The sequence below is a fragment of the Oncorhynchus masou genome, chromosome 15, assembly GCF_036934945.1.
Source record: "Oncorhynchus masou masou isolate Uvic2021 chromosome 15, UVic_Omas_1.1, whole genome shotgun sequence".
NCBI lineage: Eukaryota > Metazoa > Chordata > Actinopteri > Salmoniformes > Salmonidae > Oncorhynchus > Oncorhynchus masou.
The window spans coordinates 67,062,160-67,076,355 of record NC_088226.1 but is presented as its reverse complement, the minus strand read 5'-3'; the positions used below and the strand labels follow the sequence as shown (position 1 = coordinate 67,076,355).

Here is a 14,196-nt window from a genome sequence, read left to right as displayed (position 1 = left end):
TGACAACTAAGCACAAACTAGTAACCTTCACTCTTACTTGAGTCGTTTTCTATGTGGACAGATTTGGCTACTTCAGCCAACTTTGTGGCAACAGTTTCAGCCCTTTCCTGTTTCAGAGTGACAATTTACATAATCTATTATCTGACTGACTGACCAGTAGGGGAAGGCCCTTTCCTGTTTCAGAGTGACAATTTACATCATCTATTATCTAACTGACTGACCAGTAGGGTTCGAAGATGAGAGTAGTGACGTAGGGTAGTAGCCAGTAATGACTGGCTACCTCACGCTCCTCATGGGAAAGAGGGGAACATTTCTTTCCTGGAGGCCATATAGTTTCTGGAAGGGATAAATGGGTCCCAGTAGAGAGAAGTCAGTCTGCTGTCCAAATCATTGTCGGACTGAACAACAAACATACCAAATCAGCTCAGAACCTAGTGACAAACATGCTAAAACTCTAATCATGTTTAGTCGAATAATTGGCAAAAAAATGATTACGCACACCTGTCAACTGGCAATAGCTGTTTGAAAAGTTTCTCTTTTTAGGTTACAAGTGTTTAAAGACGACCATTTCATTGTAGAAGTGAACCAAAACAGAGAATTTAAATAGTCTCGCAGAGTGATTTTTTTGTAACTTTTTTTTTTACTGACAGCATATATAGTTGAAGTCGGAAGTTTACTTACACTTAAAAACTCGCTTTTCAACCACTCCACAAATTTATTGTCAACAAACTATAGTTTTGTCAAGTCGGTTAGGACATCTACTTTTTGCATGACAAGTAATTTTTCCAACAATTGTTTACAGACAGATAATTTCACTCATAATTCACTGTATCACAATTCCAGTGGGTCAGAAGTTTACATACACTAAGCTGACTGTGCCTTTAAACAGCTTGGAAAATTCCAGAAACTGATGTAATGGCTTTAGTAGCTTCTGATAGGCTAATTGACATAATTTCAGTCAATTGGACGTGTACCTGTGGATGTATTTCAAGGCCTCCCTTCAAACTCAGTGCCTCTTTGCTCATCATGGGAAAATCGAAAGAAATCAGCCAATAAAATTGGAGACATCCACAAGTTTGGTTCATACTTCATACAATTTCCAAACACCTGAAGGTACCATGTTCATCTGTACAAACAATAGTACACAAGTATAAACACCATGGGTCCACACAGCCACCATACCGCTCAGGAAGGAGACGTGTTCTGTCTCCTAGAGATGAACGTACTTTGGTGCAAAAAGTGCAAATCAGTCCCAGACCAACAGCAAAGGACCTTGTGAAGATGCTGGAGGAAACAGGTACAAAAGTATCTATATCCACAATAAAATTAGTGCTATATCAACATAACCTGAAAGGCCGCTCAGCAAGGAAGAAGCCACTGCTCCAAAACCGCCATAAAAAAAGCCAGACTACGTTTTGCAACTGTACATAGGGACAAAGATCATACTTTTTGGAGAAATGTCATCTGGTCTGATGAAACAAAAATAGAACTGTTTGGCCATAATGACCATCATTATGTTTGGAGGAAAAAGGGGGAGGCTTGCAAGCCGAAGAACACCATCCCAACTGTGAAGCACGGAGGTGGCAGCATCATGTTGTGGGGGTGCTTTGCTGCAGGAGGGATTGCTGCACTTCACAAAATAGATGGCATCATGAGGGAGGAAAATTATGTGGATATATTGAAGCAACATCTCAAGCCATCAGTCAGGGAGTTAAAGCTTGGTCACATATGGGTCTTCCAAATGGACAATGACCCCAAGCATACTTCCAAAGTTGTAGCAAAATGGCTTAAGGACAACAAAGTCAAGATATTGGAGTGGCCATCACAAAGTCCTGACCTCAATCCTATAGAGAATGTGTTGGCAGAACTGATAAAGCATGTGTAAGCAAGGAGGCCTACAAACCTGACTCAGTTACACCAGCTCTGTCAGGAGGAATGGGCCACAATTCACCCAACGTATTGTGGGAAGCTTGTGGAAGGCTACCCGACACGTTTGACCCAAGTTAAACAATTTAAAAGCAATGCTACCAAATACTAATTGAGTGTATGTAAACTTCTGACCCACTGGGAATGTGATGAAAGAGTTCAAACCTGAAATAAATAATTCTCTCTACTATTATTCTGACATTTCACCTTCTTAAAATAAAGTGGCGATCCTAACTGACCTAAGACAGGGAATTTTTACATACAAAAAAACTGAGTTTAAATGTATTTGGCTGAGGTGTATGTAAACTTCCTACTTCAACTGTAAATACAGCCTACTGCTAATTTAGAAATGTTATTCTCTGGGCCGTTAAATAGATTTTTGTTCTGTAGCGGTGTTCATTTGTTTCAGTCTCCACAAAGAAACTGTGGGTTGAGTTTGTAACTGTAGAGGGAAGTAGTCAACTTATTAAAGTGAGTTGTTCACAGAGAGTTTATTTTAGCCAGTCAAACATTCAGGCACTGTGTTTTGTCAAATATCTGACGGGATATCCATATCAACCTGTCATCGTATATGGGATAACAAACGTATTGCGTTCCAACAACTTCTATATCTTATTAACATATCTCAGTAGATGTTTACCCACTGGAGGTCTTTCTGGGATATATTCAGTTCACATGCTAATTGCGCCTTAAAGGGTCAGTTTTGTAAAATAAGCTTTTTCTTTCCTGGAAAGGATTCTCGACACGACTCCAGAACTCTAAAACCACTAACATGCAATTAATTTCAATTTATACTTCAAAGATAACACCCCAGTCAATACACATTCTCAGTTTTTGCCACAAATATGACTTCATTCTTGAAATCACTTTGTTAATTCATATTTCTCAATTCTCTCCTCTCCAAAGCGATGGTGGAGGGGCTGCCTGCTCAGACAGTTGGAGTCAGCAGAGAACCCAGCCATCCAGGAGAAGGCAGCAGTGAACCCAGCCGTCCAGGAGGAGGCTGCAGAGGACCCAGACATCCAGGAGGAGGCTGCAGAGGACCCAGACATCCAGGAGGAGGCAGCAGAGGACCCAGCCGTCCAGGAGGAGGCAGCAGAGAACCCAGCCATCCAGGAGGAGGCAGCAGAGAACCCAGCCATCCAGGAGGAGGCTGCAGAGAACCCAGCCATCCAGGAGGAGGCAGCAGAGAACCCAGCCGTCCAGGAGGAGGCTGCAGAGGACCCAGCTGTCCAGGAGGAGGCAGCAGAGGACCCAGCCGTCCAGGAGGAGGAAGCAGTGAACCCAGCCATCCAGGAGGAGGCAGCAGAGAACCCAGCCATCCAGGAGGAGGCTGCAGAGAACCCAGCCATCCAGGAGGAGGCTGCAGAGAACCCAGCCATCCAGGAGGAGGCAGCAGAGGACCAAGCCATCCAGGAGAAGGCAGCAGTGAACCCAGCCGTCCAGGAGGAGGAAGCAGTGAACCCAGCCGTCCAGGAGGAGGAAGCAGTGGACCCAGCCGTCCAGGAGGAGGAAGCAGTGGACCCAGCCGTCCAGGAGGAGGCAGCAGTGTGCCTGCAGGCATCGTGGAGGGGCTACAGGCAGTGCAGGCAGTTCCTGCAGTGGCGGGACTCTGCCCTGATAATACAGAGGCGCTGGAGAAACTGCATCCAGCACAGGGCTCTGGCGGCCATTACGGTGCAGACAGCCTGGCGCGTCTACAGAGAGAGAGCCCACCACCGTAGCACACGTGGTGCAGTTATGCTGCTACAGGCAGCCTGCAGGGGCTACATGGCACGCCTGAGGTAGCTAGGAGTGATAAACATTTCTATTTTATGATATACACCGAGTATACCAAACATCAAGAACACTTTCCTAATATTGAGTTGCACCCCCTCCATCTTTTGCCCTCAGAACAGCCTCAATTCATCGGGGCATGGACTCTACAAGGTGTTAAAAGCGTTCCACAGGGATGCTGGCCCATGTTGACTCCAATGCTTCCCACAGTTGTGTCAAGTTGGCTAGATGTCCTTTGGGTGGTGGACCATTCTTGATACACACGGGAAACTGTTGAGCGTGAAAAACCCAGCAACGATGCAGTTCTTGACTCAAACCGGTGTGCCTGGCACCTACTACTATACCCCGTTCAAAAAGGCACATAAATATTTTGTCTTGCCCATTCAGCCTCTGAATGGCACACACACACAATCCATGTTTTAATTGTCTCGAGGCTTATAAATCCTTCTTTAACCTGTCTCCTCCCCTTCATCTAAACTGATTGAAGTGGATTTAACAAGTGACATCAATAAGGGATCATAGCTTTCACCTGGATTCACCTGGTCAGTCTGTTATGGAACAATGTTTTTCTTAATGTTTTGTATACTCAGTGTACATAAAGATGGACAATATGGATTTATATTCTAAATATGATCAAACGTAGTGTTACGGGTTTGACATGAGGTTATTGTTTGTTAGGGGTACCAGGTCGGTCGTGCTGACCAGAGAAAATATTGATTTCTCCTTTTTTGTTTGTGAGGGAATGAGTCCCATCTGTTCTGTCAAGTCTACACCAATACAAAGGACTCATGTAAAAGTCAGGATGGAAATATACTTTTGCAGAAGCCCTTAAAACATTGGAAATAACTTCAAAACAACTATATTCTTTTGCATTGGTTATAATTCCATTTTTTTATTACATTTTTTATTTAAATAAAAAATGTAAAAATTATCTCCCACATAATAACATCACAGCACAATGATCTCTGGTTCCTCAAGAAAGTCCCGTACCTCAGGCCCAAAAAGAGTCCTGCCCGGTAACGGAGTTCATGAACTCAAGTGACCTCAGTCACGCAGTCTTTGCCTCTTCACAAAGTGTAGCTTAAACCGGTCTCAATCATACAATCAGAATCTCAACGTCTTCTACCACACAACTATAAAAGGTTACCAGAACTCCCAGTAATCTTCACCAACCACTGAACACAACCCAACACGGTGTAAATCCCACTCAAACAGTCAGTCAATCCAATCCGCCAACAGATCTCCTGCAGAGAAAGGCCAGTTCCTGCAGTGGCGGTACTCTGCCCTGATAATACAGAGGCGGTGAAGAAACTGCAGCCAGCACAGGGCTCTGGCAGCCATTACGGTGCAGAACAGCACAGGGCTCTGGCAGCCATTACGGTGCAGAACAGCACAGGGCTCTGGCGGTCATTACGGTGCAGAACAGCACAGGGCTCTGGCGGCCATTACGGTGCAGAACAGCACAGGGCTCGTGTGGCCATTACGGTGCAAAACAGCACAGGGCTCTGTCGGCCATTACGGTGCAGAACAGCACAGGGCTCTGGCAGCCATTACGGTGCAGAACAGCACAGGGCTCTGGCGGTCATTACGGTGCAGAACAGCACAGGGCTCTGGCGGCCATTACGGTGCAGAACAGCACAGGGCTCGTGTGGCCATTACGGTGCAAAACAGCACAGGGCTCTGTCGGCCATTACGGTGCAGAACAGCACAGGGCTCTGGCGGCCATTACGGTGCAGAACAGCACAGGGCTCTGGCGGCCATTACGGTGCAGAACAGCACAGGGCTCTGGCGGCCATTACGGTGCAGAACAGCACAGGGCTCTGGCGGCCATTACGGTGCAGAACAGCACAGGGCTCTGGCGGCCATTACGGTGCAGAACAGCACAGGGCTCTGGCGGCCATTACGGTGCAGAACAGCACAGGGCTCTGGCGGCCATTACGGTGCAGAACAGCACAGGGCTCTGGCGGCCATTACGGTGCAGAACAGCACAGGGCTCTGGCGGCCATTACGGTGCAGAACAGCACAGGGCTCTGGCGGCCATTATTGTGCATAACAGCACAGGGCTCTAGCGGCCATTACGGTGCAGAACAGCAAAGACCAACTGAGATGTTTAGTCCCAAAGGAAGAAGTGAGAGGATCTGATCCGGGTTAATCTGGAGACACAACTACAAAGAACACTTTATAAATACAACAAAACATACAGAGTAAAGAAGAATACTTCCTCATTCACCCCACTGTCACCCCCTTTTGCTCAACTGACGCTATGTATTTAATGGGGAATTAAAGGGCAGGCGCCTCATGTGCAGGAGAAGCACAGATGGTTCAGTCAAATTCAGGGCCGTCACAATAGCTCTAAAAACACCTGATTCTTGTAGTTATAATTGGTTAAAGAAAAACACATGAAGTGTATTTTAGTGCTGGGCAATTGTTCCCAGGTTCAAATGATTAGACTTTCCATACACTGATGAAGAACACATTGGAGAAGAGTAGGAATGGAAGGTAGATTTGCTTTAAGCTGTGTCTGCTTACAGTTTGACTCCCTGTTTCCTATAGGTTCACAGAACTAAAAGAGCGGAGTCATCAGGAAAAGCAGTTGCTCAATGGACAAAGTAGCCCCACCACAGAAGAAGAAAAGGCAGATAGGACCATGGGCCTGGATACGGACATCTCGGAGGACCATGTCGTCGAGATCACCCACCATCATGGCATCCAAGATGTCTCCACGGTCTGGCCTACTGAAGACTCTAATGAATCTCGGTGGAAGTGTTTGTTGGAAGAGGAAGAGGATAGAGAGAGCGAGAGAAGACCGTGTATAGAGGAGTCCAGCAGACAGAGTATAGAGCCCAGCAGCCACAAGACACGGGCCAAGAGACAGAATCGTCGTATGAGGGAGCTGGAGCAGACCCAGTTCAGCCTGGAGCTACTCAAGGTGCGGACCCACAGAACGGGAGGGACTCTGCCAGAAGAGGAGACCCATGTACCCCCGTGTCCGGACAGCATCTCCTGTCCCCTGGACAACCACCAACACCACCGGCCCTCTTCCCCTGGTAGTCACTGGAACACCTCCATAGACCTCGAGGTGGAGGCGGGAGGGCCGGGTTACCCCGGTTGCCATGTTAACCAGTCAGCGCCGCTCCGGACTTCTTCCCAAGAGGATTCGGTCAGACCAGGGACTCCCATTCACACCCCCACAGAGTCCCAGTCCCAGGAGCACCCGGAGGTGGTAAAACAGAATGATCTGAGCCCCAGGACAGAGGAGCTACCGCCCATGCTACTGCCCCCTATCGAGGAGGTGGTGACGGAGGCTACACAATCAACCGTCTACATCCCCCCTGAGGACCACAGCAGTGAGCCTAAGCAACAGAGCCCCAACAAGCGTGTGAAGGAGAGGAGAGAGTCCTCCTCTCGAGGGCCCGTGGTGGTTGTCATCAGTATGCAGAAGGAGACCCTGCTGGACGAAGGGGAACTGCGGGCGGCAAAAGCCCAGGAGAGTGCACTCCAGATGGGTGTAACCCCTGCAACATTCTCCCCTACACCCATCGCTGGCCTGGAAGTATCAGACAAGGCCCAGCCGCCTAGGACTGTTATCAAACCTCCGAGAGACTTAGCTGGGGTCGACATGTCTAGCTTGGTGCCCTCCTCCAACTCCAGCCATGGCCTTTGTCCTTCCGAGGTAGATATCCAGATAGTTCTGGAGCCCAAGGCCCCCACTGATGAAGTCCCTCCCAGCCAGCAGGAGAGGAAGGCGGGCAGGCCAGCGCAGGACAACTGGGTCTCCACCGACAGGATCCTGGAGAGCAGGGAAGCAGCCTTGGCATCACAGAAGAAGACTCCGACCAAGACCATCATTGTCAATATGACTGAGAAGCCGCCCTCCAACGTCACGTTCTCGCCTCGACGCAAGCTCCCCTTCTCCAAGTGAGTGTTGTGTTGCTGAAACGTTGCTTTGATGTTGCTGTAACGCTGCTTTGATGTTGCTGTAACGTTGCTTAGATGTTGCTGTAACGTTGCTTTGATGTTGCTATAACAGTGCGTTGATGTTGCTTTGATGTTGCTGTAACGTTGCTTTGATGTTGCTGCTCATTCAAAGCTTTGTTGTTCATTTGTTCTCTCAACACTAGCTTTATTTATTTTTCACTGACATACAATGTGTACAAATTGACAATTTAATTTCATTAAATGACCACTAAGATTTTCTTCTAAATGGTCATGAAAATATTTCCTAATTATGTTATTTTTCATTGTCTTGTACAGCAACAACATTGTAAAACACAGGAAAGATATATTCAAATATATATTCAAATAAATTTGAATATGCAACGACAAAGAGATGTAACATCTTGTGACTGTATTGTAGGTCTGATAAGGACCTGGTGAATAAGGAGTGGTCGTTGGCCTCTGTCTCTAGAGCCACCACTGGACAGACCGCCAGAGAGGTGGGTTAACACAGTACACTACCCAAAGGATACACCACACACACACACACACACACAGAGACACACACACACAGACACAGACACACACACACAGACACACAGACACACACACACACACACACACACAGACACACACACACACACACACACACACACACACACACACACACATTTACATTTACATTTAAGTCATTTAGCAGACGCTCTTATCCAGAGCGACTTACACACACACACTTGTATAAGTTAAAGGTGTTATTAATTTGTGTTATTAATTTGTTATTAACTAAGTGATGTCTACTTACACTGTACAGTGCCTTCAGAAAGTGTTCAGACCCCTTGACTTTTTCCACATGTTGTTACGTTACAGCCTCATTCTAATTTTGATTAAATAGTCCAGTTTGATGGAGGAGGAATAATGGTCTGGGGCTGTTTTTCATGTTTCGGGCCCCTTAGTTACAGTGAAGACCAATCTTAACACTACATCATACAATTACATTCTAGACGATTTTGTGCTTCCAACTTTGTGGCAACAGTTTGGGGAAGGCCCTTTCCTGTTTCAGCATGACAATGGCCTCGTGCACAAAGTGAGGTCCATACAGAAATGGTTTGTCGAGATCGGTGTGGAAGAACTTGACTGGCCTGCACAGAGCCCTGACCTCAACCCCATCAAACACCTGTGGGATGAATTGGAACGCCGACTGCAAGCCAGGCCTAATCACCCAACATCAGTGCCTGACCTCACTAATGCTCTTCTTGCTAAATGGAAGCAAGTCCCCGCAGCAATGTTCCCACATCTAGTGGAAAGCCTTCCCAGAATAGTGGAGGCTGTTATAGCAGAATAGGGTGGGCCAACTCCATATTAATGCCCTCAATTGGAATGAGATGTTGGATGAGCAGGAGTCCACATACTTTTAGTCATGTAGTGCAACACAGACACAAATTGTCCCAGTCACACAAACATCATTCCATTCCACCCAGACTCACACACACACAGACATATACACACACACACACAGACATACACACACACACACCATCCCTGTCTCCCAACACGTACCCAGACCACTGACGTGTTTTGGTGTGTGGTTGTGCAGGTGTGCAGTACCTCCAGGCTCTGATCAGGCCCTACACCCAAACAAGGACACTGCGTTCATCCACCTCTGGCCTGCTCGCCTCCCTACCACTGAGGAAGTACAGTTCCCGCTCAGCCCAGTCAAAACTGTTCGCTGCTCTGGCCCCCCAATGGTGGAACAAACTCCCTCACGACGCCAGGACAGCGGAGTCAATCACCACCTTCCGGAGACACCTGAAACCCCACCTCTTTAAGGAATACCTAGGATAGGATAAAGTAATCCTTCTCCCCCCCCCACCCTTAAATTATTTAGATGCACTATTGTAAAGTGGCTGTTCCACTGGATGTCATAAGGTGAATTCACCAATTTGTAAGTCGCTCTGGATAAGAGTGTCTGCCAAATGACTTAAATGTAATGCAATGTGCCGGCCCGACCCCAAAAAAGAAAGCCTGTATGTCTCAGACCCGCTCCGACTTCCTGACCCGCTGTAACTCTGAGGGGGCGTGTCAGTCGGACGATGACGAGACATTCTACACCCCCGTCCTGCCCTGTACGCTGCCCCTCCTCTCCCGATCCTCTGAGGGGGTTGCCCAGCCTGTCTGTCACACTGTCTCCAAAATGGTAAACGTACCATATAGGGTCCAAGCTACCCCCCCTGTTGTCCCCTGCCTCCGTCAGACACCCCCCCCCCCCAGACTATTTATTTTCTCTCTGGGGGCCAGGCTCACTAGCCGGGAGGGGAATCTTTTAGCACAACTAACCCCACTGAACTTAACTAGCATCCTCCAACTCGGTTTAGTATTTAACTACTAGATAAAAACAGGATTCAGTCCTTCCACCCTCTTTGCTGATGCTAAATATCAAAACACTGCGGTCAAACCTCTTCTAGGAATAGTTTGTCTCAAAAAGACTTTACAGCGACTGAAAGTGGAGAGAATATTCACCTGTCGTACACACAGTATCTCTGACCACAATGGCTGCTTCGAGTTTTACGTAACGGCCTTTATGTGGAACGACGTCCAGAGCTCTCTGAAATGAGGTGTTCTGATCCCTCTTTGGTCACTTCAGAGTCACCATCTCTATGTTGATGATTAATGTGTCTGGTTTCTTTTCTTCATGTGTTTTGTTATATTGTATGTGTTTGATGTATTTCTGCAGGGCTCATCTGTGAAATAGAACCTAGCATCAGTATGACTTCCTGTCAAAATACAGGATCAATAAAATAAAATAAATGAAAGTATCGGGAAGAGGGAAAAATGCCATGTCACTCTCCTCTAAACCTGATCTCAGAACTGTTTGGGCTGTCTCGCTAACTCTAATGGTCATCACAAACAGATCTGGGTTCAGGTTAGTGCAACTAGTCATAGCCAGGAGGGCGGAGAGTGTTGCATGCTGGAACCTTTAACCCAGAACCATTGACACACCATTCTATTTCCCCTTCCACGTCTTTCTGAGAGCATGAGCTCTCTCTCACCCACTCACATCTCTTCTAGTTTAGTCGTTTTCTCAGAAAATATGTTGTACTATCTATGTCTGTACGTCTACTGTACGTCTCAATATGTAAATATGTCCGTTTTTTTATAGACTGTTAGTTGTTGTTCTGTGCAGGCGGAACGAGTGATGCGATAGGAACATGGGTGTATTGACATTCAAGTCTGATATTGTAAAAAATGTATATTCTGTCTCAAATGGGTCACCTCTCTCGCCATCTTTTCCCGCTTCAGGATATGACTCATAACACCATGGAAAAATAGCCTGAGCCTTTGATGCCGACTCGTTGAACATTGAAAATGTTGCGCTGTCATATGTTGGGTAATAAAAGTCTTCCCTTCCATTCTCCCAGGCTGCTCACAAGGAAGTGCAGAAGAGCATCCATAAGACCATGTCTTCAGGGGACCTGGGAAAGGTAGCAGCGCTTAGGAAGACATCCAGTCAGGATGGAAGGTAGCCCCTCCCTCCCTCCCTCCCTCCCTCCCTCCCTGTCTCCCTGTCTCCCTGTCTCTATAGCCCATACAGGATGGAAGGTAGCTCCTCCCTCCCTCCCTCCCTCCCTCCCTCCCTGTCTCCCTGTCTCTCTCCCTCCCTCCCTCCCTCCCTCCCTCTATAGCCCATACAGGATGGAAGGTAGCTCCTCCCTCCCTCCCTCCCTCCCTCCCTCCCTCCCTCCCTCCCTCTATAGCCCATACAGGATGGAAGGTAGCTCCTCCCTCCCTCCCTCCCTCCCTCCCTCCCTCCCTCCCTCCCTCCCTCCCTGTCTCCCTCCCTCCCTCCCTCCCTCCCCTCCCTCCCTGTCTCCCTCCCTGTCTCCCTCCCTGTCTCCCTCCCTGTCTCCCTGTCTCCCTCCCTCTCCCCCTCTATAGCCCATACAGGATGGAAGGTAGCTTCCCTCCCTCCCTCCCTCCCTCCCTCCCTCCCTCCCTCCCTCCCTCCCTCCCTCCCTCCCTCCCTCCCTCCCTCCCTGTCTCCCTCCCTCCCTCCCTCCCTCCCTCCCTGTCTCCCTCCCTGTCTCCCTGTCTCCCTGTCTCCCTCCCTGTCTCCCTCCCTGTCTCCCTGTCTCCCTCCCTCTATAGCCCATACAGGAAGGAAGGTAGCTTCTCCCTCCCTCCCTCCCTCCCTCCCTCCCTCCCTCCCTCCCCTCCCTCCCTCCCTCCCTCCCTCCCTCCCTCCCTCCCTCCTGTCTCCCTCCCTCCCTCCCTCCCTGTCCCTCCCTCCCTCCCTCCCTCCCTCCCTCCCTCCCTCTATAGCCCATACAGGATGGAAGCTTCTCCCTCCCTCCCTCCCTCCCTCCCTCCCTGTCTCCCTCCCTGTCTCCCTCCCTGTCTCCCTGTCTCCCTGTCTCCCTCCCTGTCTCCCTCCCTGTCCCCCCTCCCTCCCTATAGCCCATACCCTCCCTCCCTCCCTCCCTCCCTCCCTCCCTCCCTCCCTCCCTCCCTCCCTCCCTCCCTCTATAGCCCATACAGGATGGAAGGTAGCTTCCCTCCCTCCCTCCCTCCCTCCCTCCCTCCCCTCCCTCCCTCCCTCCCTCCCTCCCTCCCTCCCTCCCTCCCTCCCTCTATATCCCATAGCCCATACGGGGTGGCAGGTAGCCTCGAGGTTAGCGCGTTGAATTAGTAAGGTTGCTCAATCGATTCCCTGAGCTGACAAGATAAAAATCTGTCGTTCTGCCCCTGAACAAGGCAGTTAACCCCCTGTTCCCCGGTAGGCCGTCATTGTAAATAATAATTTGTTCTTAACTGACTTGCCTAGTTAAATTAAGGTTAAATAAATCATGTATGAGCCAGACGCAATCATTCTGCAGACGCACAAAGAAGATTGTATTGTGTACCTTTTTTTGATATATATATATATATTTAGATCGGGCCGAGCAGATGCACCAGGACTGTTCTGGCTCGGAGTTGTCTCTGTATATTATTGTCCTTTCCAGCACTGTTTCAGCAACTAGTGTGACAAGGGTACTAGTCTGTTTACACAGGAGTCTTCTAAGCTGTGTGACTGTGTGTTGCAGCAGAGTACGAGGGAAGATACGGTTCTGGGGCAAGACCAAGCATGCAGAGAAGAAGCTGTCTAGAGACAAGCAGCAGTCCACACAGAGAGACAGCACTGACAAGATTGGTAAGACACTTTGTCCTGCTTTATCCAGAGGGGTTGGGAAGAAGGACAATATACTTCTGTTGTGTTTCATAACACTGGACATGTGATATTAGGTTACACTGCGGATTTCTCATCTCAACAATAAGACGAAAAACAAATTATGAACTAGGGTTGAATGCTGATTGGTTGACAGCTATGGAATATCAGACCGTAAACCACGGATGTGAAAACACGTATTTTTACTGCTCTAATTACATTGGTAACCAATTTTATAATAGCAATAAGGCACCTCGGGGGGTCTGTGTTATATTGCCAATTTACCACGGCTAAGGGCTGTATTCAGTCCCTCTGCGTTGCGTCGTGCCTAAGAACAGCCCTTGGCCGTGGTATATTGGTCATATACCACACCCCCTCGGGCCTTATTGCTTAAATAGAAACAATTGTCTTCACAACATCCCTACTATATCTTTATGACCGTGGCGGGTTCAGACGGAACAACGTCTCCCCCCCACAGTCCCAACCTGATGGGGGCCAGGGGACGGGAGACCAAGGAGAACAAGGAGCCCTCTCCCAAAGTGAGGCGGAGGCGCAGCGTCAAGATCAGCAGCGTGGTCCTAGAGCCCGCCCAGTGGGGGAACGACGCGCTGCACATCCTCACCAGCACCCACGACTACAGGAGCATGAACGACTTCCTCATGAAGAAGGTAGGTACAGACAGGTAGAGGGAAACAGAGAGACAGACAGACTGGCAGAGGGAAACAGATAGACTGGCAGAGGGAAACAGATAGACAGACAGACTGGTAGACAGACAGGCAGGCAGAGGGAAACAGAGAGACAGACAGACTGGTAGACAGACAGGCAGGCAGAGGGAAACAGAGAGACAGACAGGCAGAGGGAAACAGAGAGACAGACAGGCAGAGGGAAACAGAGAGACAGACAGACTGGTAGACAGACAGGCAGGCAGAGGGAAAGAGAGAGACAGACAGGCAGAGGGAAACAGAGAGACAGACAGACAGAGGGAAACAGAGAGACAGACAGGCAGAGGGAAGCAGAGAGACAGACAGGCAGAGGGAAGCAGAGAGACAGACAGGCAGAGGGAAGCAGAGAGACAGACAGGCAGAGGGAAGCAGAGAGACAGACAGGCAGAGGGAAACAGATAGACAGATAGGCAGGCAGAGGGAAACAGAGAGACAGACAGGCAGGCAGAGGGAAACAGAGAGACAGACAGACTGGTAGACAGACAGGCAGGCAGAGGGAAACAGAGAGATACAGACAGGCAGAGGGAAACAGAGAGACAGACAGGCAGGCAGAGGGAAACAGAGAGACGGGAAACAGAGAGACAGACAGGCAGAGGGAAACAGAGAGACAGACAGGCAGAGGGAAACAGAGAGACA

At 48.8% G+C, this 14,196-nt stretch overlaps 1 pseudogene; it reads left to right on the top strand.

The window, feature by feature from the left end:
• The window catches only part of LOC135556710 (unconventional myosin-IXAa-like), a 217,419-nt pseudogene that overhangs the window by 155,885 nt on the left and 47,338 nt on the right, over positions 1 to 14,196 (top strand).